We start from the raw sequence: 26,852 nt of genomic DNA on the forward strand, positions 1-26,852 counted from the left end.
CACATGAAGCTATAATCCATTATAAAAAATATACTTTGAAAGACAATTTGAAAATTACTTTCGTAAAATATCTCTATTTCTTCACCACAAAATGCAGCATTTCTTTCATTCACAGTAAAACCAGCAAATAAATAGCATATATATCTGCTCCTCTGTATTGCTATTTTGAATTGGCTGTTCTTAAGTAGGAGAAGTTATTTTAGAGCTCAGCTTGCTCAGAAAGATATCTTATTTTGATGGCATGCAGAGTAGCTGGCACTGATTTAGAAAATCACACTGTAAAGACAATCAGCACTTTTAACCTGATTATAGCAGCATGTGTTCTCTATTAGGCTTATCTTTAACAGCAATTTATGTATAAATGTTTTTGTCTTACTGCAATATAGAATTTCTAGAATCCTACAACAAAGACAGTTGCTACCCAAAAACTATATAATCCATGTAAAAGGCAATAAAACCAAATAAATATGAATAAATAGATAGATATACACAGAAGTTGTAAGAATATACAGCAAGCATGATGGACGGAAACATTAACAAAACAGCTTTAGCAGCGTAGGAAAGATGCTTTGTGTGGAGAGATATGATATAAAGGAACAAAATGCTCTGTAGATTTTTACAGGGAGTTTCTCCCAGATACAAAGGAAGGCATAGGAAATAGTTACAAAATATTGAGCTGTTATTAATGAACCAACATTATGGATCAGTGACAGTAGATATCAGCCAGAAGTAGGAGTCAAAAATTTAATAGAAAAAAAAGGACTGGCCATAAAGTTTCTTTAAGATAGAAACAGCAAGAGTGAGCAACCGTCAAGGGAACTGAAAGAGTTGTGATAGCTTCAAGACACAAACCATAGCAATAACTTTTATGGGAGGAGAATTCAGCATTGGCATGGCTGAGCCAAGGTCATATCTCTCAGTCAGAAAAAACATCCCACCATAATTAATGCACAAGAGCCTGGAAGACTGTTTCAGTCATATGCTTGAAGGCCATGGGGGAAAAAATCTGAAATATGTTGCCATATCCCAGGTGGAAGAACTTACACATCTGAGTTGAAGCCAACGCCCAAGTTGCACACCTGACTGATAGGCTGCATGATGATGTAGTCCTGCGATGCCAAAACAACAGATGGACCAGAACTCTGGGACAAAATTAAAAGCTCTCTTTTGACCACACAAGACTTGGGGTTAGATATCCATAAGGAATGTCAAAAAGATAGGTGGATCTGATAGCTTTGACATGCTGGATAAGCCCAAGGTAGGTTGACCATCCTGCATAGAGATCATTGATGTTGACAGATGCCCTGATATTTAAATGCATAAGAGGAAAAACTGAAATTGAGATCAGGACATTTGTTAAAGTTGGCAGAGCCATACAACTCAAGTTAGATATGCTTTTGAGTTTTACCATGAATGAAATTCTTTTAACACTGAAACATGTTTAAAAGTTCCCCAATGAAGAGAGGCCAGACCTTTTGTTATCTCTCAGGATGGAGATACTGGTTAAAACACTAAGTTTTAAAATAAGTAACCAAATAGCAATAAAGTGACAAAGAAATATCTCCTTGGAAACAAACTCAAAGCAAACTGTTACAGCCTATATAAATATAGTATACGGTAAAGTTCTTAGCCTCTGCAGGCTGTAAAGCACATTTTCTTTCTCTCTGAATCTTGAACTATGATCAGGAGCTGACGGAGCAGAAGCTGACATTTAAGCCCCTAACATTTTCTTTTATTCATGCCTCTTTTTTCCCTTGAGTTAATTTTACTTATATTCTCAAATGAAATTGTTACTTTCCTTAATTTGGCTTTTTTTAAATTTTATTTCTCTTTCAAAAGAAATCTTAGCTGACTGAGAATTATACTGCAGATTTCTGTACATGTTTTAACCTCCAGACCTGTTATTTTCATATTACTTTAGAGGTTTCTGAATTTTTAAAGTGTAAAACTACATAAATTTCAAGTGTCCCTTTAAGGTATTTAGACACCTTTCTCATTATTGATGATGAGTTTGAATCCTTTTTGGAGGTTGCACTCTATGAGTTTATCTATCTCCTTTATCCTGGATGTGAGTTTATTTTCATAATGTTATAGGCAATAATGCAGATGTACAAGACATTTACCAATTGTTACTAATTTTTTTCTTGTCTTTTCTTAAACTGGTGTGCTGAAGGCTAGAGGGATTTAACACTCCTACTACTCAGGGAAATGAGAGCACTATAGCTAGGGAAGACCAGTTCCCAGAATATTACAGAAAGTTTACATCATCAAGTCAGTTCTGTTGCTTGTCTTGATTATTTATTTTTATATCAAGATTTGGGATTTCCGTATATTTTTTTCCAATACACAATGACAATTAACAAATTATTCTTTTATTGCCCCCCTAAAAATTCCCTTAGGAAAAGAATAACAACAAAGATGAAATTTATGGTCAAAATGAGGACCGTATGCAGAGAACTCTTGCTGACAGCAGGAACTTCAAAAAGGATTACCTACAGCTCAGATGAGTGCCTTAATCTCCAAGCTATAAAGGGAGCTCTTCTCACATTCCCTGGCTGGAGCACTCTCAATTTGCATAAACAGTTCAGTAACTAACAGGACAGCAGGAAAAAATTAGGCAGTGCAGAAACACCCACCAGGGTCTAATTACTGAAGTTCATTTCCTTCCTTTTATCATTACTACATTTTAAGGCTTTCACTTCATTCTAAAAAGAATGTATTTCACAAAAGATCTTAATTCTTTACTATTTGTGACTAACATCATTCTTCAAGATTTTTAACTCCGCCTAAAGGCATAAAAGAAGAAGTATGGACAATATTCAGAAGCATATTTAAACACTTAATGGCAAGATAGTCCTGCGTCACTCTGAAGCCAAAGAAACACAAAGGAACATGTACACAAATGTTTTTTTCTAAATTATCATGCAATGGCTGTTAAATCTGAATGTTTCCGAGAACAAAAGAGAATAAGCACTGCCCTGATACTCCCATTTATCCTTAATGAAGTCAGAGAAATTAGAGACACCAAATAGTAGAGGCTCGGATTTCTGTGGCTTCCTTAAGTTGCAGCAGTAGGGCATAAAATCTTATATGGTTCCTTCTAAATTGGTACAGAGAAGCATTCATTCCAATCTTTACAGTCACAGTATGGCTCTGGTAACATTCCAATTAATCATGTGCAATTCAAATCCCAGTTTTTTAAAAATGCATGTTCACCTTAAGATCAGTGAAGAGAGAGTATCTCTAGACAGTCCTTTGAACCTAAGATATGAATTTCTTTGTGAGGGTGCCTTCCCCACCCCAGTGACAGCAAAGGGGCCCAGCTTCTTGGTTAAACTGAAGACTTCAGTTCAGGCACTGCTACAAGGTGCCAATATTCAGATAGGAAAGGCTCTAAAATAAAAATAAATAAATGAATAACATAAACACATAATTAGTCTTTTTACCATTAAAACAAATTAGAAGTACATTTTTCCAAAGATTATTCATAAAGTTAATTAAGAGACCACAGTCTCGATTCTGCTCCTGAAGACCTAAACACAAAAATCTCCAAATTACTCCAGTAGATATAGGATTGTGCCTCTAATGAGCCATATCTAGATTAACAAAGCATACAAAGGCAATTAATAGCAATTTATACTGCAAGAAACTACAGATGTTCAGAGAAGCAAAAACAAAAAGAGCACTTTTTTGTGAAAGATTCCATGATTGGACTTGCTCTGCCAAATCCAGTTTTGAACAACTCTCCCTACAACCACTCTAAAGTTTATAGTTAAGTCCACAGACTTCACACCTACTGAAAATGCTTGTGTTAAAACCCTATAATCCAGACTGAACAAATTGATTATCTTTACCAAGGCAAAGCAAGAAGTTGCAAAGCCGTAGAGCCAAAGAAAAGACAAGTCAGCATGAGTCACTGGTATTTGCATAATCAATTTTTCCAGCACTAGCAAGTTTCTCTTGAATTTTAGACAATAACAGTAGGCTACCAAGTTGTGTTTTGTATCTACATGACTCAGAGTTGCACCAAGTTGCTGTTTTTCCTTTTGTTTTTCTTTTATTTTTTTCCATATATACAAAATAGGACTAAGGAAACAAAAAATATAGAAAAGTCATCACCAGAAATTTGGGGATTGTAAACAGAAATTACTTACAAAGGCCAATTAAATCACATACTGCCATTTCTATTTCTCAGCAAGATTAGAGATGCTCTCTCACTGACACATAAGTAAGCAGATTTTTGGTTTTACTTCCAATAAAGGCTGCAATGCACCTGTATTTCAATAATTGCAATTGGCTATAATATTTTATGCTTGTTGTCCAGTGGTTCACTGGACAACCGCCCTTCCCCCCCCCATTTCAAATGCAGTAATTATAATTTGGTTTATATGTATTGACTAGCTTAATTTCCACTCAGTTGGAAGCTTTCCCTTTTGTATATAGCCAGAGGAATTTCAGTAACTAAATTATCATGAATTATTGTGAATAAGCAATGGAAAAGAGCTTACAATTTCTGAGACCAGACAACATCATTAAACCAAAACAGAACTGTTTTTCAATATGCATATTTTAGTAATGAAGATTTGGTTTCCTTAGCAAAAAATAATTTCTGGCAACATCATCAAAGAAAACTGTCCTTTCGATTTTGTTTGGTTCTGTTTGGCTGTTCTTTTGGAATGATTTATTTTTATGAAAGCAGTATCTCTGCTATGGAGTGTGAGAGGTCATGGCCATCACCCTGGTTCCTGGACCCTGTCTTGAGGAATAAATATTTCAGGTCTCAAACTTTGTTATGTAGTCCAACTGAGTCATCAAGCCTCCAATCACCATCAAAGGAAAGAAAGAGGTACCTCTGAGAGGTGCTGGGAAGTATCCTCTGAAGATGGTTGGCACACATCCTTTACTGTAGAAACAGTATGGACATCTCAGAAAAAATATTTTATGTTTAGCTAGCTAAAGGTAGGTATGATGAATCTCACCATAAAATTTTAAACTGCTAGGTATTCTGCCTGATTAAAAATCATTATTAGGATATTATTAGGATAGATATGATGAAGATAGTTCAGAGTCTGATACTACACTCTAGAAGTACACAGACTATAACCATCCCAAAACTTAGGAAGCTGATTAGGATCCCACCATAAAATTAGAGCCAACTTCTATTTTAGGAATGTGCAGGAGCTTTCACTGGAGGTCATTTCTTGAATTCACACTTCTTCATAGTTCACAAATCCTTCAGATTTTGCGTGGGTACCAGCAGGTAGGGCAGCAGCTATAATGTAATTACTTAAAACCATTCTTACTGTAAAAATTTGAGGCCATAATAATGTTGCATGCCTGACTTCTAAAGCAAATACATGTTCAAATCTTCATAAGCATTATAATTCATTCAAGGGACTCTGTATAAACTAAAAGGTACCCAAATATATTTCTGCCTGCATCTTCTCTGGAAAGATTTCTTTGTTTTTCAGGGTTCATGATTCACCAAACTACATCCATACATTTCCTGGAGCTCAAAGGAAATCCATGAGCAAGCATGAGGAAATCAAAGTTGATTATCAGTTGTCACCGTCAGAAAATAAAACTTGTATTGGCCTTTGGGACAAAATTATAAAAATTATTAATAATTTTAGAATTATTAATACATATACCATTAATAATTACTAATTGTACATGCATTAATAATTATTAATGATAAATAATGCTTAAAAATAAATAGTTTTAACAACAAACAATATCAATTTTTTTTTTCGTTACAAAAGACTTTATCAAGCCTTAGAAACAAGTTCTGTGGCATTTCCCTCTCATGAAGCACTTTCAGAGAGAGTAAACCAGTTCTCAGCCTTTAAATGTTAACTCCCATCAGTACCATGAGCTAAGCTGCAGGACTGACATACATAAACCTTCTTGCATTTCCTTTTGGGATGGAAAATAATTGTACTCAAAAACACAGGTCAAAAGAAAGGGAAAATATTCTGAATGTATCAATCTCTTGTAACCTTTCTCCTGGAAACAGAGGGAGAAAATACAAGCAGGTATTTTCTGCCACGTGTGTGTTTTGATAAGAAAAAGCTGTTATCACAAAGATAGCATGTATGAAGTATAAAACGGTTTCCAAGGAAACTATTTTTCAAATAGTTCTCTTGCCAGAGATTCATTGTTTTTGTTGGCATCCATCTTTCTCACATACACTCTCCTCCTTTAACAGGATGATAAAATCCAAATGTTTCCAGATTCAGGGTTTTGGCTTTGGCTATCACACCATCCTTAATGACTGACTGCTCACAACAACATAGAGAAAATTGAATATCTACTCCAAATTCTTTCTTAGAGAATATAACTCAACTGTCCTGATGCAAACACTTCAAACCTAAACATAAGTAACACTTTAGGTACTCAAGAAAAACCCATCTCCAGACTGGGCACCAAATAATTTAGAAATGCAAAAAAAATCTGAAATAGATATCCAGTTCTAGCTAGATTTTCTCTCATTTCCAGTTGGTTAAAAAGAAAAGGAAAATAGAGGAAAGATTTATAACAGTAATAATAGATATACGTTTCTGGTTGGGTAATGGCCAATTAGAGCTCTAATGACCTGAAGTAAAACAATGGCTTTTTACTTTTTCAGATCAGGTATAATCTGACTTGCAAAAATCAGCAGTTAGAAAGCTGCTTGGAATCATTACATGGCTAAATGTACTTCATGGCCATCCATGGAGAAAAACTCCAGAACTCAGCTCTGAAATTCAGACCCACCTGTGTTCAGCTAGGAAATTAATTCTATACAGAGGTTTATGTCAAAAATTACATGCCTGAATGCTGTCAAGGCAATACCATTCCAATCACATGAATAAGCCCAGCTTCCAACCTGGCAGGCATTCCTCAGGCTTACGTTCTACAGGGTCTCGGTGATGCAATTCCACTCCGTGTCTGAAAAGACCCCATAACCTTGCAAGTAAAACACTTCAGCACATGCTTAACCTCATGGCTGACTTATACACTGCTTTCAGTGATGTAACATTTGACAGAAACCAAGCAGATGGTTCTGAGTTTTGTTGGATGAAGGCCTAGATGCTTAGAAAGATGTTGGTGAAGTGTTTCACAACTATCTTTAAGCAATTTTTGGCTTTAGTTCTAATTCAATATTTTTTCTTTAACCGAGTGTTTCCTTCTTCTGCATCCTCAGACTCCATCAGCATCTTTTCAATTTCATCACCAGAAGTGCACTGCTTTGCAAATTGCAGAAAAAAGTATATTAAATTTTTTTTAGCAAAATTCTTAAAATTATAAAATAATATGAAATTGCGCATTAAAAAATTATTTTAGTTCTGGTGTTCATATCCATGGATTGGCACAGGAGAGGGATAGATTGTATCTTTCTGCATGGCCATTATTCATCATTTCAACACAATTTTATTTGTGAATTGTGAATGGCAGATTACATCATCTAGACGATAATGACAGAGTGCCATGCTATCAAGAGATGGCCACTGGAAATCTGGGAATTTGCTGCTTAAATATCAATGAGAGAACTCTAATTACAGGTACTGTTAAACATTTTACCATCACTACATCCTTTTATTTCCAAATGGAAAGTCATATAGAATTGGGGAATAGATAAACAAAGACACTAGGAATGTGTTTGTGGTGGTATAGCCTCGGCTCACAGTCAAGCACCCACACATCAACTCACATTCCCCCACCTCACCCCAGCAGGATGAGGGAAGAAAATAGGATGAACAGGAGCAAGAAGACAAGACAATGGAAAGATAATTTAACAATTTCTATTACCAGCAAAACAGACTCAGATTTGGAGAACCTAATTTGTTAACAATCTAAATAATGTGGTACCAATTTAGGTATTGTTAAACAGAAAAAAATAAAAACAAATATGTAGACACCTGGGAAACGCTTTTCCTCCTTTCCATGCTCAGTTTTACTGCAGACACCTCTCCACCCACCTTACTGCTATCACAGGTTATTTTCAACAGCTTCAGCGAGGCAACAGGAGGTTCAGGTGGTCAGGGTCAAGACACAGCATCTTCTCTCTGCTGCTCTTTTTTTCTCACACAATTTTCACACACCAGCATGGGGCCTCTTTGGGTTGTAGTACTATCAGGGTAGTATCTGCTGCAGTGTGGGCTTATGTATGGGTCCTTTGTGGGGTGATCTTCGTTCCATCACAAAGAACATCCTTTTCATCTTCTCAGCTTGGTGTTCCTTCTGATGTTTCTCACTGTTTCATTTTTTTCCCTTCTTCCTCTGCCTGTGTGGTGTGCTCTGCTCTTTCACAAAGACATTTGCAGAGAGGTTCTTTCAGCTTTGTTGGGCTCAGCTGTGTCCTTGCAGCAGCCCATTGCAGAGCCAGCTGGAGCTGGATGTGTCTGGCATGAGGCAGCCCCTGGCCTTTTCCCACAGAGGACACCTATGAACCAAATTCAACATAATTTCTAGATTTCCTTGGCAAAGCTAACAAAAATCTCAGTCCCAGTGAAGTCAAAATAGTTTATGTGTATATGTGTCTGTGTGTACCTCTTCGGCCCCAAAAGTGCTTCCAAAATCCTAGCTCAGGGCCATGAGAGGTTCATGTCTATCTTGATTTCCTGGCAGAAATAATGTACAATTGTTGTCCAGTTACCCAAGAAATGAAAATCAGGTATGGTCCCCTAGCACCCTTCTAGAAATACCTACTTTGGATGATGTGGACCATATTGCAGCTGTGCATTTCATGTAGACACATTCCATGCAGCCTGGAGAGCAGGCTCAGAGCTCCTTTTCTGAACTCTACCAAAATCTGCATCCAGGAACTCTTCACATTTGGTTGCTGCTAATCTCTCTGGCAGCTGCTCTGTATTCAAAGAACACTATTTGAAGACTATCTCAACAAGCTGAAGCTCTGATTCCAAGTGGAAAGGAAAATAAGCATTGCAGATCCTCAATAGAATGAGGGAGAATTGAGGAAAGAGCAGTTTCTTGGCTCAACTTTTCTATGACAGCTACAAAGAGCGAAAAAGTCTCCTGTAGCTTCAAGCAGGTGCTGAGGCCTATCCATACAGGTAGTCCATTTCCAGATCAGCTTGCCTGCTTGTGTAAGGATTTATTCAATTTAACAGCCTACCTCAGAGGCATCTAAAAAGGGAAGCAGCATCTCTGGATCTTGGGTCTGGTATACAAGCTGGAGGAAAGACTGTGCAAAGTTCCCACATATTTGGACTTCAAGGGAACAGAATGAAACTCAGGTTCAATGTCATCATGGATTAAGAGAGGATGTTATGAAAGAAATCTGCTTTTTAATCAGTCTATTCTAATGAGTTGGAAGCATTTTTAAATTACCCCATAATTTATATGTTATTTGCTTAATGAAGTATTTCCTTATGAATTGCTAATGTCTGTTGTCAGGAAGACATCTAAAATACAGACTCATCCTGATCTGGCAGCATTTCTATATGTTCTTACCTTGGAAAAAAGAGGCAATCCCCTCTCTTGCATCTTGAACCCCAAAATCAGGTAAATATTTTGTAAAGTTTAGTTAACTTTTGTTTTCTGTAAATTAATGTTTGGGAAAAAAAGAAAAAACAACACCCATAAACAACCTTAACGTATTTTTAAATATTATTTTCTAAATTCTTAGTAGCATATTAAAAAGGACATTATGAAGACCATATCTGTGTTATTTTATCTTTTTCTGGCAATTAAGACCAAAATACTTTTACAAAATTTGGTCTTCAGATAAGATCTTCCTAGGGTCTGAGAACACCACTAAAACACCAGCACATGTGAAACAAAAGAACTGATTGCTTAATTACTTTGCCCTTCCTGTCTCCTTTTTGATTTCCTCTGACAATACCTATGCTGACTTTGGGCAGCTGCTGTGTCACTGCTTGGGGATTTTTGTTCGTTACTTATTTTTTTTAATGACAACTTTTTTTTCAATAAGTAGCTGTTTCTGCAGGTTCAACTTTCAGATCAGTAGGCTGAGCTGTAACAGGAAAGAGGCCTTCTGTTGTATCAGGCACTAGCAGGTGAGCTTTGAAATTAATTTTTTTTATGACTTTACTTTTTCTTTGACCATATTTTTTTCCTGTTGATTTATTATCTTTGACAGGCTTTTTAGTGTGAGTCACAGTTAGTAACATACAAATCTTAACTGGAAAGGCTCCCCTCAAGTTTGAGAAGAAAACATTTCCCTTGGCAGTTCACTTTTTGTTTTTCTGCTGAAAAGACTTCAAACCAGGCTGTGCTAGTTGTGTGCTTGTGCAGCACATTTATCTTGGAAAACAGAAGTACTACAGAGGAGTAAGCAAGAAAAAATATGTATTGACGAGTTATTTTGCTTTTAGAGGATATATGTATTTTTTTAATTTGTTTCATTTATTTCTCCATTAGTTTCTCATAATCATGGAAACAAAAGGTTTATCTGCCCTTAGAAAATTATTAGAAGCTAACAGAGAAATCTTTTGTCTTAGGATCAGCTGTGGTTCTGGGCAAAACTTAAGTAGAATCCTCAGTCCCTACTTTCCATATTTTTTTTTCTTTTTTACACTATATAGCTGTTGATCCTCTGGTGGGCTGTGTCACTTTTCATAAAGTCCATGTCTTCAAAGGACCTAAACATTACATTACAAAAAATTAGTGGTGGTGTCCTTTACTCCAAGTAAGTAGGCTGTACCTCCAGACAAGGAATAGCATTCCCTCAGCCTTCAGGCTGTGCCTTTCCTACACCATCCTTCAGAATTACAGAGACACAAGGAAAACCAGTGTTCTATGAATAGCAGACAGGACACAACTGTGCTGAAATGCCACCAAATGTCCCCAAAGAAGTGGTGCAGGCTTCAGCCGATTCTTGTCTGCAGAGCCAGTGCAGCTCTGTGCTGCCCAGCCATGCAGGGTTCAGTGCTCCAGTCTCAGCAGCAGCCACATGGCAACCACCACAACCCTCCCTAAGGGCATGATCACCTTGGTGCTCTCTGTCTTAGACCAGACGTCAAGTTAGTTAAACAAAATATTATGCATTTTTTTATTGAGGCTTTCTCTCTGCCATAGCTGTAAGCTGTGCAAAACTCGCACATTGCTCTTCCTGGAGTCAAAATCTTCCTCTCCTCCCAAAGTGTCACAGATACATTTGAGGATTTGGGGGTTTATTACAAGATGTGTGACAAACAAAAATGGACATGGTGCATATTGCTCCTGAGGATCTCATTTCCAATAATTAATGACAGTTGTTAACAGCAGTTAGATACAGACCAAGTCCATGGAAATATGTCCAAGTTTAAGTGTTGGTGAAATTGAACATGCTATTAATCACATTCTTCTGCATATGGGAAAAAAAATAAAAAAGAAGGAAAAAACCCCAACCAAACAATAAAACAACCCAACCACAAAAATCCTACATAATATTATCAAAGCAACCTAAAGCTTCCGTGAACAGCAGGATGTGATTTAAACATTTACAGTTCAGCAGTGAGTGTGGGTTTCCTCTAGTACATTGTCTTGGGACTTAATGCAAATTATCTGTTTCCAGATGCAAATATTTTGCCAGTCTTTAGAGATACAGGCTTAAAATATGGAACAGTTATCTCTGCATTTCATGCCTCCTATATATAACTTATGATTTGTGGAATTTGTTTCAGTTACTTACCTTTACTTCAAACCTCCTAAAAGACCCAAAGATATGTAAGAAAAGTTTCTACCTGAATCCAACAGTACTCCAGCTATATAAAAAAGGATGGTGTTTTACTGCACTATGGAGAAAAGAAAATATTTTAGGGGGTTGAGTTATGACTTCTCTGAAATGTCCATAAAAAATTTCTGTTGCCTGCTGCTAAAATATTTCCAGTCTCAAATAAAGCGGATACAGCAGACAGTGCAAGGACACAGGAGTTAGCTACCATATATATAGGCATGCAGTAGCAATCAAAAGCAGCTCACAGAGCCCTTGCATCTGACAACTGGCTGGCATTGTATTTACAACACACAGAAAATTTGAAATGAGCAAGGGGACTCAAACTTTAACAGAAAACTGACTTCTTCTGAAGTTTGGAAATTAGCAAGTCACTTAGAAAAGAAAGAGCAATTGTGGATTCTGCTGTATTTCTGATTTATAATTAGAACCAAAGCACAAGCAACAGACCATGAAAAGGCTGCTCTTACAATATAGTCACAGATCTGAGACAGCCAGAGGAGAAAGCTGGCAAGAAATTGTGTATATCTTTCCCCCTATTACAGGGACAGCAAAATGGAGATGGTTTAGTGAGGATACATACTGCTCTGTTGCAGCCAAGAAACATAAACAGAAGAATGTCTCTAATGGTGCTACAAAATAGATAGCTAGGGAAGGACATAGGAACAGGGTAGCTGTAGACTGATAATTTGCCACAATTCTTTCCCAGCACAGAACAGTTTATGGCTTGGGAGTTCTACAGCTTCTTTGTGAGAGAGTGAGAGTAAGGCTGCTTTCTGCAGTGCTGTGCACAGGGTGCGGTGGGCAATGTCCTCCAGACTGATTCTCTCCATGATAACCCACACTCTGCCTGTCTCCATGACCCAGCATCTTCCTGCATCCTCTGGCCTTGAGTCCACTTCCACACACACTGCAGAATGTTCCCTGCCTGCTTAGTGCCTGAGAACTTGGTAAGAAAATAGGTATTTATTTAGTCTCAGGGTTTCTGTGGGGGAAGCTATAAAACAGACATAAGGTTACAGACTTTGCCCTATAGCTGTCCAAGCATATTGACAGGAACTCCAAGCAGCAGATACACATACAGACCGATGGTGGATGGTGTACAGAGCTTTCACACCTAGTTCTTGTCAGGGTCATTTCAGACAAAAGACCTACAGTAAGTCAGGAAAGGTGAGTCAGAGCAGGGCCTGTGATCCACAATACTATGGAAATATCAGTTCAGCGCTGAGGGCAGTTCAGGAAGAGTAGAAATTATAAGAAAAAGAACAGAGAACAAAAGCCAAAATGTCTTGCCAGCTAACACCCACACCTTGTTACTCTTGGTTCTCATGGGTGAAAAACTTACAAACAATATGTGCTAGCTCTTGAAAATTCTCAGGGAGACACACCAAGGAAATTCAAGGTACAGAATCACTCCCAAGGACAAGCTGGACTCTTCAGCTGGCAAAGAGACATCAAAAGGAGATAGAGCTGAGGTTTTCAAAATTCAAAGATCTTCCAGGAGGCCAAACAAGGATTGGCCCCTCACTGTCTTGTCCAGCACAAGGACTAGTGGCCGTAAGAGGAAGAGAGATAAAGTCATAGACAGATAAAAGTGAAGATAAAGACTTCCTTCATGCAACATGGCAGAACTGACTGGTGGAAGTCCTTGCCAAAATATGTCATGAATGCAAAAACTTGGAGATCCACTTGATCTTTTGAGTGCCAGTCGATCAAACTCAAAAGGCTCAGGGAATCCTGGCAGGGGAGAATACCTGGAATCTGGGAACATATAAGGTGAAGGATGCTTGCCTAGTTTTTGTTCTTCCCCATACAGCCATTAAAGACGGTCTACTGAGTTAAATAAAGCTTTATTCCAAAGAAGCAAGGCCATTGACATGATTTTATGCTGTGACAATTTTTTTCTCCTGCATCTGCCTGTTGACAAGTAATAGGAAAGAGAAAAGGATCAAGAACAATGGACAGGAAAAAATCTTTCCTTTCCTGGAATTCTGCTACAGGAAATGGTAACAGGAATACTTTGAAGGAAGGCAAAAGTATGTCTATGCTTTGCCATTTGGCATATCTTTGGAGAACTAAGACACAGAAAGGACTCTCTGGAAGTTAAATTCTTAAGTGCACACCTGCTTCCAGGTGCTTAAGAGTGCAGAATCCTTCCTCCCCAATTTTGGAGGTGGCAGCTTAGTATTTACTCAGAGTAAACACAGTTCTTTGACTTAGAAGAAAGAGGCTTTTTCCCATTAACAACACTACAGCATTTTAGATCTCAGCCCCAGCAGATCACACATGCTGAAAGGACAGCAGCACACAGGGAGGCTGCCCCTTGCTACAGACAGGAGACTGCTGCATGGCTGCCCCAGAACAGCTTGGGTGCCTTCTACCTTTGCAGAAACAGAGAGTGTCATATGCTATGGCAAACATTACTGACACAATTCTCAAAGATATGGTGCTAGCAAGAGCCCCACTGATGATTTCTTTGCTCAAAAAGCAATGCAAACTCTTGTGAGCAATGCTGTTTAAGCAGCAGATTTCATAATTTAGGAATGATGCTTAAAACAAATGTCACTGAAGTATGGACCAGTTGGATAGCTATTCTGTTACAGTGTCCTTAAATAAAATTAATATGGAAGACAAAAGGCAATTGGTGTTCTACCCGGTGATCACAGTGTCCATAAAATCAGAAAGAAAAGAAAAAGCCACAGCAGGAAGAGAGAGGAAGGAGGGGATGGAAGCTGGACAGGATTACAGCTGTATCACAGGGCAAGGAACTGTTCAGCTGCAGTGTGAGACAGGGGAGTAAAGACCTCTCAGCATACCCCCTCCCATGCCTGTGTAGCTGCTCCTAGTAAGTGACCTACTGCCATCATCTAAACAAGAGGAGATCCTTTCTCAGGAGAATCTTTCAGCAGAAGGGACAGTTTAATAATCAGGATAAAAATCCCACGAGGCTGTCAAAAATATATGACTATACATATAATGTGAGGCATTGTTCTGCTGCCCAACGTAAAGAGGGTTGTGAATAACACTCTTCACTGACCTCATAGAAAACACTGGCATTATTTAAAAGGCCTGTTATGTGTCACAGTGTCCAAGCAGGAAAATATCTGAAGCAGAATGAGATCCTGTGTCATTGCATAGCAAGAAGAAAGATTTTATCAACAAATCTGAGCAGTACAACTCAATCAAGAGCACAGCAGAATGAGAGAGTGGATTCCTAATCATGTCTTTAACCAGCAAGTACAGCTCTAATTATATCGGAGGATTATTATTTTTAATAAAGAACCATTCCCTGAAAAGATTTTTTTCCTTATCTGAGCACTTGTGAGATACAAAACTACTTCCTAGCTATAACACTAACTGCATAATGACATATTATTCTAGCTACTTGCCTCTTCACTGACTGCCTGTTTAAGAACAGTTTTGAAATGTAACCAGCAAAGATAAGAAAAGTTTGTTTGGGTTCCTTCATGTTCCTTCATAATGTATAAAAGCAATTGAAATAAGGCTTGAAGTAATCTTCACTTTGTTGTTCTTTTCCCTTTAAAATATCAAGTCATATATTGGCCATTGTTTGGGTTTCTCTGCTGTCAGTGGCTACTTACAGGACTTTTTTTAGTTTAGGTCTTATTTTTTTACATGTTTCAAAGATTAAGTATAAGATCATTTTTCTTAGCCACATTTAAAAAGATAGGATTTGTGAACATTTAACAAAGTTTTTCTACCAACTGTTCCAGTCAAACAGATGTTAATCGCCTACATACTTTTTTATGTCTGGTTTTCAATCATTCCAACAGCCTTTAAAAAAGTAAGCATAAATTTCAAATGCATTTCTAATGCAGAAAATCAAAACAGTAAAAATTTGAAGTATAATTTTCAGCCATCTTCATTCATCATAAAGAAAATGGATAAAAAAGCCTTTATTCTTTCTGCCTTTTCTTTGTCAACATGAAAGAGTGCTGTTTTTCTCCAGTTCTAAAGACTGCCAGGGACTGCAGTGCAACCAAAGATCTTACCAAGGAGAGAGAAAAAAAATCAGAAGTCTAAGAAAACTCTAAGGCAGCTTAATGATTTCTCTTTCTCATTGCTCCTGAAAATAGTCCAGCAGCTGAAACATTTCTTCATTAGAGAGCACCTTTCACCAGTCCCACCTTGGGAGAGCTTCAGTCTCTTCTGTCCTTTTGACATCCTCCATGCCCAAGCCTGCCCTCTTAGAGCTGGTTAAATCTGTAGTATATTGATTTTTATTCCTCTGGTAATGTGTCCTTTTCAAAGAGTCTCCCCAAAGCTACTGAGTTTAGAATAAAGCACCTCTGAAATGGATGCAGTTTCACAGCAGAGTCAACCTAATTAACTGATATCCAAAAGAATGTAAAGAAATATAGAAAAAATTCACAATTTTTATGTGTTTAAAAGCATTGACTGATGAATGCACAGCCTGGTATGTATTACTTGTACCAGTCAGAGATAGCTACATTTACTGTCTGCCATAAAACATTTAGAAAATTGCAAAGCTGGATCATAACATTTCCCCTGTCCAGAAAAGTATTGCATGTTTTTCTGCTTCATCTGGAATCTCTGATTATCTGAAGATTTATTCAGAAAAGTGGAAATAGTTTTAAACCAGATCAAGTATTTTAAAATTATTCAACTATTAATTTTAATGTTGGCAAAGTTGAAGAGATAGGTCACAATTACAAAGCATATGGCTTCCAAATGGAAATAGCTATACAGAGGAGAAAAACACCACATAAAAAACCTAACTTTATTTGTATTTTCCAATTTTTTCTGATGTCTAATCCATTACACTCTCATTTGTCTGCCAGCTTCACCCCTGATGTAAGTCTAAAATGAGTAGTATGAAATACTGAAACCATAGTTGCAGTCACTGCAAATGACTGAGTTAAGGTGAAAATAGCTTTTCCCTCTTACTGCTATGGACAACCAGCAAACACCACATCTTAAAAAACGTAGTAATTGACAGCAATTTGCACACTTACATATCCTTATGCATATGTGTGCACACATTTGTTGACATAAATTTCAGAAAGCTCTGTTTTCTTTGAAAACAACTAGAATTTGGGCAAGGAGAAGGAAGCTGAGACTCCAGAGCAGTGACACATGGTTAACACAGATGGAAGATACTTTTCTGCCTGTCAGTTTAAAAGATTCCTGGTTTGTTCATTTAGAAGCACACTAGAAAAGTAGGGGTTTTTTTCTGTGTAAAATGATCTCTCATTAAGAAACTATAAGGAATATAAAGAACTCTGAAAGCAACTCTAAAGAATCATTCAGAAGCCCTAGGGAAATCTTGCAAGCACAAGATTATCCTTCCCAATAGAAGAAGGTAGAATTTCACCAGGATGGTCCTCATATACTAAAAGGTGAAAGAAGCAGTGAAGAAAAATGAAAGGCAAATACAGACTTGTAATGTAGTCTACCAGACTTTGAGGATTATACCAGCTTTTGTGTGTGTGTGTGTGTGTGTGTTTAAAAATTGAACATTTGCCTCTATTTATTGATACTGCCTATATTTATTTACAGCCATTTGCTGCTTTGCACTTTCAGGGTTTTCATTCCCAGAGACTCCAGCAAAGATACCTACATTTGGTAATAAGAATGACACCATTTCCAGCTACTTCTCAGATGTGGTCAAGAAAGCAAGTTATCACGTCAGGCTTGGTGAATACAGGACAAGGTCTCCAGGGAGACTGCCAAACATTGTCCACTTGATGTTTAAGCTAAGATAGACAAACTTCTGGGAACACATTAGGAACAGTGAATCTCCTAAAGGAAGAGGAGGACTTTTAGCCCCTAAAATGTGACTCTGCTCATGATGCCAGGTCATCTGCAGAAGACAGATATTTACCAAGTGTCTGGCTCAAGGCTATGGCAATTTCATACAGCAGAAAATGTTTCCAAGTAAAAGCAGGCCGTTTGCCACCTGCATATCTAATCCCAGCAGTGCACTCTTTCCATAAACACCACTTTGCCAACTGCAGCACAATCTCCAAGAAAGCACAGCTATCTATGAAAAATAAGTCTCTTTTATTTCACTTGTTCAGCACAGAGTGTGTGTGTGTGTGTGTGTGTGTGTGTGTGTGTGTGTGTGTGTGTAAGCCATCTTCTGTGTGTTGTACTAGGTCACTTTTCTTAGCAGCTTTTACTCCAGTAAATTGATAGTTAACTCAAGGCAACGGGCACAGGAACAAGGCAGGAACCTGGAATAAATCTCCCTTTGTATCTCTCATGGCACCTCAGGAACAATGTTTGTGTGTTGAAAGACAGACCTCTAAAAGCATTGTTTACTCCCAGGTGACAAATGGGGAATGTGCCAAACTTGTTTGCAGTGCTGAGTCCACGGGATGTCTTACCACAGAGATTTGGATACATCTCCAACTAAATCCTACTCCAAATATACCATCTTCACCTGTTTTTTTCTAGCAGATCACAAGGGGTAAAAGCAGAGATAGATATATGGATGGATGTATATATAGCTTTATATGCATTTATCTGGCTTTTTTTCCCCTCAATGTTGTGGATGTTGCTGCCCTCCTCCTGGGAACCACAAATTGCCATGAGTACTGACAAAAGAAAGCTCTTTGCTATCAGAAATTGTCCACAGTGAAAGTCTTGATGGTTGCAGCTATTTCAGCACAGAAATAACCTGCATTTTCTTCCACACTCTTAATAAGAAAACAAAACAGATACAACAAACCAGCACATAAAGTATTATTGCAGCTTAGCTCACTTTACAATAAAAAAGATTTTGTTTGTAGTTATGACATAACTGTTTGTGTATCACATGGGGTTTATGCTTATCTTCATAATTTAAATGTGCATGCATAATAAATCAGGGTTAATTAGGATTAATTTGGACCATAATTAAGGTCCAAATGAACATTTTGTGATTTACTGAGGAGTAAACCACAAAATTTAAGGGATACTTAGAGTATCATTGCATCAGCATCACCTTGTGAACTGCATAGAGCCACAAGTCCAGCAACGCTTCCTGCCTTGCTCTCCCTTACAACTTAGGGTACCGAGGACCTTGCTATAAGTTAATAGCAAACTATGTTTATTAGAATTATATAAATAAGCCCTGCCCTCCACAGACCACCTGTGAATGCTCTACATATTTATGGAAAACACAGAGAGGATAACTGAGATTTTTTTTTGGTAGAATTATCATCCCAGCTCACCCTACAGGTATTTCTGTGCTATGACAGATGACATTTAGAATTAGCCAGTTGCCCTCTGTCAAAAGACCCTGACTAATTGTCACCCTCCACCCCTTCTTCACCTTTCTTTAGAGGTCCTGTGCTTGGGGAGACTGTTATGATTCCATTGCTTCAGGCAGTAAAGGGCTGTCTCCCAGGAAAAGTGAGGTCAAGGATAAGGTTAGGTGCACATAAGGCTGCCAAAGGTAAGGCAGCTCCCAGCACAACCAGTGCCAGAATGTAATAAAGACAACAACTCTTAGGTTGTCTTTTTTTTTGTCTTTTTTTTTTTTTTTTTTGCCCAAATGACCAGGGACAGCCTTACAGCTCAATTGACTGTAAATGATCCAAGTCAACACAAGTCTAAAGTAAAGCCTGAACACAATTCTGTCACTGCACCTCCAAAACACACAAAACAGAATCAACCCTCATCATAACAAATCGTGCTTTGTTCCACAATTCTGTAATCTGATAGATTATTTTATCAGCATGGTTTTAAGCAATCCTGCACTCCTGTGATACAGTACTCAAGCTATTAGTGCTTACATCAGCTCCAATGCCATCATACTAATAATACCTCTTTTACTCTTGTTTTTGCCTTTGAGATGCAGAAAGTCTTAATTTGTCTTTTTTTTCATTTCCTACAGGAAAGAATTCTCCCTTGCCTCAGAATTTATTATAAAACCTCTTCACTAATTTCCTAGCCAAAAATCTACATACTTTTTTTTTTTTCTCTCCTTCTGCAGCTCTTTCCTGTCCTTTGCAGAGTTCTGTAATTATGTCTTCTCCAGAGGTCCTTTTACAAACTGTTCTTGATCCAGGTGAATATAAAATCCCATGTGTAAATCCTCCTAGAAGTTAGGGAGGAATGAGTTTTAGTTGCCATTTCTATCCCCTGATACAAGAAGTGTGATTCCTAGAAACAGTCACAGACTTCTGAGACTTCTCCAGAAATTACATTTTTTTCTTTTCCTTGGATGAATCAGAGGACTACACTTGACCTGTGGGTCCTACATGTCCAGCCCATAGCCCATTACCATTTAAAACACAAATGTGTTAGCAAAAAATCTGTGGGCAGGATTTCTGTCCCTTCTCACCTCTCAGCACATGAAGTGGTAAATTAAAAATGTCCCTCATAACACTATCAATATTTTCAAAGTTTCCCAAACTAAGGTGTCCTAACTCTGGTATAAATTAGAGCAGTGCAACTGCAGCTCTTAGGATCATGGTCCCCAAGGAAAACACCTTTGACAGACTGGTTGGGACAAATTATTTCCTTTCACTGTAATTTTTGTCACTGTCTGCAAAGGAGAAAATTAAAAGGAATAATCCATCTCCAAATATTATTTCTAGGTTCAGCTTGAGTCAGGACTCGGAGAAAATGTTCTTCTCCTTAATGAAGCCACAGTGGCAGTTGCATACTTAATGGTCCTTTCCATTCTAACAGTTAGTGGGCACTGGGTTGTTTTTTCTTCATCTCTTTACTTTCTGTGTGATTGATTGAGAAACCTCCTGACTGGCTGGCATCAATTCACCCTAATCTCTGCTGCCTATTAGGCAGTTTAATTCCAGCATCTCATTTTTTATTTTTGAGTCATGAATGTAATCAGTTCAGCCCAGATCCTGGATACTTCTGTGAAACAACTGTCAAAGGCACCAGCTATTTTTCTTCATATTTGACAAGTTACCAATGGTGGCAGTACATAAAGACTTAGATCATCTTCTATTCCTAAGTACCTGACAAATGCACAGTGTTTCTAAGGACAGAACAGAGAGGCTTTGCAGTCATTAGAGTTTTGTTGTTTCTCTTTTTTTTTTTTTTTAACACACTAATCTTATTCGATCTTTGCTAGTGTTGCCATACATGACTAAACCTTTGTCAGCCTAGTTCCTATGAAGAATCTCCTGGGAATGGCACTGGTTTTTATTCATCCCAGGACTGAAATAATTAGACAATCTATCAACTGCAAGGCTAGCTGGGTTGTGATGTTTTCTTGTTATCCTGACCTTAATGTTTTGGATGCTCTGCTCTATGACAGATATGCCAACCACAACCATTCCTTCAGGGTTATGGGCAGTTTTGTGCTCCCAAGACAAGAACAACAGAAGCATTTATGCTCTTCAAATTATCCAGTCCTCTACCATCTATCTGCATTTCATCTACAAAATCCTGGCTTATACTGCTGTTTAACTGGCTATGTTAAGTAGCAATGCAGTAAGAGAAGAAATGTCTGTCTCAAAGTCAGCTTCTATAGCTCCTTTGATTGATTTTACTCACTTCCAAGATTATCAGAATCAATACTGAGATCTCATAATAAGAATTCAGGCCTTGAGAGAAAATGCAGGATCTCTAATTGCTCAGTGATGGCTACTTGTTATGGAACTCTCACACTTATGCTGCCTTTCTATCATGAAAAAGCCCTTTTAACTCCTCCATGTGTGAACATGAAAGACAATAAAATGCATTTCAAAATGGAAGCAGACTTCAAAAGACTTGGTATCTTAGCTCAGAGCTAAGAGTGAAGGAAACAGGGGCTCTTCTTCAGCAGTGCATCTCCTGCAGCAATAGTAATTCTCAATGCAGCTGGAAACCCACATTTTCATGGGAAGTGACTTCCATTTCACAATGGAAGAGCAGAGATTGCTTATACAACACGAAGATTGGTACCACACTTTAGCATTAATGGTTTTCAGACAGTAGGGGTGTGTATGGTTTTCTCTGCCCTAAAAAAAGCAAGTGGGCAGGCTGCAAGAACTAATTAAGTTCTGCATAAGGAAAAACATCCCAGGATGTTCTGAAACTAATACAACCACATTGAAAGACCTGAGATTAGGTTGAATGAGGAGAAATAACTATTAGATATAAGAATATCCCTGGATGAAGGGATGGGATGTAACCTCAGCAAGCTTGGTGCTGACTCTAAACTGAGGGGAATGGCTGGTACACCTGAAGGCTGTGCTGCCATTCAGTGGGACCTTGATTGGCTGGAAAGTTGGGCAGAGAGAAACAAGTGTAAATGTAGGGTCCTGCACCTGGGGAGGAATAACCCCAAGTACCAGCACAGGCTGGGGCCTGGCCTTCTGGAGCTGTGAGTGTGCCCTTGCAGCCAGGAAGGCCAGTGGTATCCTGGAGGGCATTGAGAAGAGTGTGGCCAGCAGGACAAGGGAGGTGATCCTTTCCCTGTACTCGGCTCTAGTGAGGCACATCTGGAGCACTGTGCTCATGCAGGGTGACTCAGTACATGAGAGACAAGGAGCTCCTGGAGAGGGTCCAGCAGAGGCCAACAAAGATTTGGAGGAGTCTGGAGCATCTCTTGTGAGGGGAGACATAGGGAGCTAGGCCTGGAGAAGACTGAGAGAGGATCTCATCAATGCATATAAATATCTCCGAGGCCAGTGCCAAGGGGATGGTGCCAGGCTCTTTTCGCTGGTGCCCAGTGACAGGACGGGGAGCCGTGGCCATAAACTAAACCAGAAGTTTTGCCTCCACATGAGGAAGAACTTAGTTACACTGAGGGTACAGAGCACATGAACAGGCTGCCCAGGGAGGTGATGGGCTCTCCCTCTCTGGAGACACTCAGGATCTGCGTGGACATGTTCCTGTGTCACCTGCTCTAGGTGACTGCCTGCGGAGCAGGATTGGATGGTTTATCTGCAGAGGTCACTTCCAATACAATTCTTCTGTGATCCTGCGAAGTTCTGAATACCGATAGGTCCCATGGAAATGAATATCAAATGCAAGTGCTCTGTTGTGTGGGGAATCAGAGCCCAAGAGCCTGGTTCTCAAGTTTGGATTTTGTACCAAGAAAATCAACAGCACAATTTCAGTTTAAAACAGAATATTTTCTTCTTCAAACTGGGAGAAAACTCAAGTTACAAAAGTAGTTGAATTCATCCCTGCTTCTCTCTATCAGTAGAATCTCATCAACAGCATGAGAAACACATGTTTTATTGCTGATGGAAACCAGACATATAAAAAAGTACCAAAATAAGAAAGTGAAGTAAAAGCTGCTTTAAGCATGCTTAACAAGCTATTCCATCATGTTGTCTCTCTGAATTTAAGCCTCCCTCATATTTAAACTCATCAGTTTGAACATTTTGTTTGTGGAGTTTGCTCAAGACAGTCTGGTTTTTCCCATGCTCTTACATTTCTGGGAAACTCGGAATGGCTTTGTGAATTACTGCAGTCATGTAAGATATATTGTATATTTTATGAATTGCTTAGTACAGTCTGGGCATACTTAATATGGGTAATAAAAGTATATGCTGTCTTTTTTGTGTAACTTATCAAATAATTCATAAATAAATAAATCATGTAAAGGCAAATACAATTTTTCAAGCTATCATTAAATGCCCTATATTTAAAACAAATGCAGGGAAAAAATATTAAAATCTTAGCTCTAGAAATTAAAGAGGCACCATGAAAATGGAAATCTCATTTCTCCTTGAAAATCTAGTCTGATATAGTTACAAGGAACTCCTAAAATTACTATAGGTGAAAGAAGAATGTCTTCTATTTTCTGCAGCTTGTTAGATTGTGCACTTGACAGCATACTGTGTATAGTCATTTCTTACATCAATTTCTACGCAGTTGAAAATATTCTTATCAATGCCAAGAAAAGAATAAAACAAAACAAAAAAAATACATGTTTTTGAAAAAGAAGTTTGTAAATAATTTCCAAGACTTGCTAGCCACTGCTAATCAAGATAAACTATTGGATCTATATTGATTATTCTCTCACAGTCTGGTCTACCTTTTAATAAATGGTGTTATTAAAATCTTATTATGTCAGAAGCTATATTTTCAATACTGTAACATCTCTTTAGAGTTGCTTTGCTATTTGGCAAGCTGAGTAGCAGAAAAAAACAGGTGGAAGATGTAGAAGGTAATTACTGGCACATCTGTTGAATTTTCTTTTAGCCATTTTCTCTGGTCTCTGGAAAGTCCTTTGCAGATGGTGAAGGCAGGCATCAGGACAACTGAGAACCACCCACTGTAGGAGATGATCAGGACCACTGCCTTCTCTCTCTTGAAGACTTTGAGATATCATTCATGGTCTTCGATACTCAAGGTGGCATGTCCCACAGGGCACATGTCCTGTCCACCACCCACACAGGGATGTGTCAGACACTGCAGAAGTGTACTGAAGCCCCCAAACTGAGGTGCCTCCATTCAGAGCCAAGTTTCAATTCCTGACACGTGTTTGAAATTATAAAACCTTTAAAGGAGCCCATGAGAGCCACTGGTGGGTAGTACATAACCCACTATAGGACACTACTCTCATTTTGTTTTCCACTAAAAGGAAAATGAATTTATATTTCCTCCCCTGCTTTGTCTCCTTCCTTTCAAATTTCCTATAACATTTGTGCTGCACCTTCCACATGTTCTCATGTATCAATGCTTCCCACAGCTGGGTTGTGACATGAAAGGTGTTTCATCATGCCTAAGAATTAATTTTACATGGGGGTCCCTCTAAATTTCAGCCATATCTATGATATTGCAGGAAACAGTCACTGCTCTAATTCTGATTTAACAAAAAACCCCACACCACTCAATAGTGAGCAAATAAACCTTATCGAGAGAACACTATTTCAGTGTGACACTGTAGCTGCAGGAGCATATTTCCCAGTTCACTATTGAAATTCTATAATCTGAATAGGAGAGGTACAAATGAGTTGGAAGGAAAAACAAATCTTTTCAATTGCACTTCATTTTTCACTTCAAAAGTATAATGGTTGACTGTGATCCATGACAGACAGATCATTACCCCAAAGTGTAATAGATCTTCAGTTCTCAAGTCAAAGTACTTACAGTGCAGAAACTCGTGTTGTGGCTTAACCTCAGCAGCAAGTCAGCACCACACAGCTTTTTGCTTATTCCCTGTCCCCTAGTGGGATAAAGGGAACAAAACTGGAAGGGTAAAAGCAAGTAAACTCATGGGTTGAGACAAGAAGAATGTATTAACTGAAATAAATTACTCCCAAACAGTAATTTATTTCCCAGACCAACTGCCTCCCCAGCTTCTTGCTGAGCACGAGGCCTTATGGTATTGAATATCCCTTAGGTCATTTGGGATCTGCTGTCTCAGCTCTGTCTCCCCTTGCCCCAAGTCCTTGTGCACCCTCAACCCCTTCTCTGGGACAGGTATTAGTTAAAGCCTATTTGTTACAAATATTTTCAGTGTGTGAGGCTTTTTCTGTATTATCATGAACCCTAAGCATCATTATCACTGTGATTAGTAGGATTGTTTTCTGAATTTCAATTATTCAGTTATGATATATATTAAAATAACAGTATTTTTTCCCATTTGTAGAGAATATGTTCCCTATAGATCCCAACCCAAATTCACATTAGAACAGCAGGAATGGAAACAAAGTTTAGATGGACCAGAGGAATATCATATATTGGCAGGATTTATGAATTGACCATAAAGCAGCTGCTGAGGCTGACTGGCAAAGCTCAGCAGCATTTACTGTGCTGAGGAACTGCCTGCAGGCTCGGTGCCTCGATGAAGAGGCATGGTGGGTGCCACCCAGAGAAGCCCTCAGGAAGGCAAGAGCTGGCCAGTGTTCTCCAACAGTGAGTCAGGAAAAAAGACAGGACAGAGTTTGGTAGGGAGCAGGCAAAGCACAAATTTTCTTTGCAGTGTGCTGTACAAGTTGCTGAGAGCAGCAAAGCCTTGAAAGAGACTTTCTGGGCATGAACTTTTCTATCATACCTGTGCAAAGCTGCTCCATTCCCTGGAGAGCCCTCTAACATAAATGCCTTGGCTGACAATACACAAGAATTCTTCCTCCTTTTTCATCAGTATTTCCTTTAATAAAGTTTCAGTTACAGGTGTATAAATCAAACACATGGGGAATATTAGTCCCATCCTTATAAAGAACAATTTACTGTAATCTGTTTTTCTGAAAGTTTGGTTCATGATGCTTTGTTGCCTGTTCCTGTGCAAATAATAGAGTAAATCACCCAACTGAGCAGCAGTTTTTCAGCACTGTCTTTATAGTTTACCTCTGCTGGAGCTTTTTTACTCACAATATTGTTTTCATCCCTGAGAAGTGAGTCTGCAGAATGAGTACTTGAGCCTGTATCCACAGTGAGTTCTAGACCTCTCTCTGCACTTCCTCCTTCTACAAAAGTGACTCTCCTTTGTAAGGACATAAGCACCCTCCACGTAGACAGAGACTTTCTAAACACTTATCAATTGTGGTGTGAAAATCTTCACAGGCTTATCCTTTGGCCATCTGCCTCTCCCTTTGCAACACAAAGCCGCGGCTCTTTTCACTCACATTGGCAGAATTCTGCAGCAACTCTGCAGAACCTTTGAAGGTAGGAAAAACAGCCTGAAGGACCCCTGCAGCATGTTTAGTGCCCTCAGCTTGGTGTTTCTCCAGGGACTTCACAAAATAAATGAAATCTATGGGATCCTGAGTGTCCAAGAGACATTTGTTTGCTTTAGGCTTGTACAGCTAATGCAGTGAAGGAGGTAAAGGACTACAGTGGAGTGATTTGGTTTTGGTGACAAAGAAGGAGATCCATGACTCTTTTATTCATTAATAATCAGGCAAATAACTTAAAAATTATTTAATTTTACCAAAATATTTAACCAATATTTTGGGGTCTTTAGCAGGGCTAATTGCCTTTTTTTTTTTTTTCCTGCAACACTGGTAACATAAAAAAGCACTATAAGAAAGATATCCTTCTGGAAATATGTATTTGACTGATCTATGGCCTTAACACAAGACTTAATTTACAGTTTACCAAATTACCCAGAATCTTCAAACCAAACTATATTACTGTAGAGGAAAACATAATGTTTCCATCCTTTCTTTTTGTTTTAAAACTTCTTCTGGAAAGTGCATACTGTATTTCACTGTAACCTCAACTTTATTCACCCCTACACTAAATGATGCTTTTCCATTTTATCATGTAACTCACTCCATAGTGTGTTTTT

This window comes from Zonotrichia leucophrys, chromosome 1, assembly GCF_028769735.1.
Source record: "Zonotrichia leucophrys gambelii isolate GWCS_2022_RI chromosome 1, RI_Zleu_2.0, whole genome shotgun sequence".
Classification (NCBI taxonomy): domain Eukaryota; kingdom Metazoa; phylum Chordata; class Aves; order Passeriformes; family Passerellidae; genus Zonotrichia; species Zonotrichia leucophrys.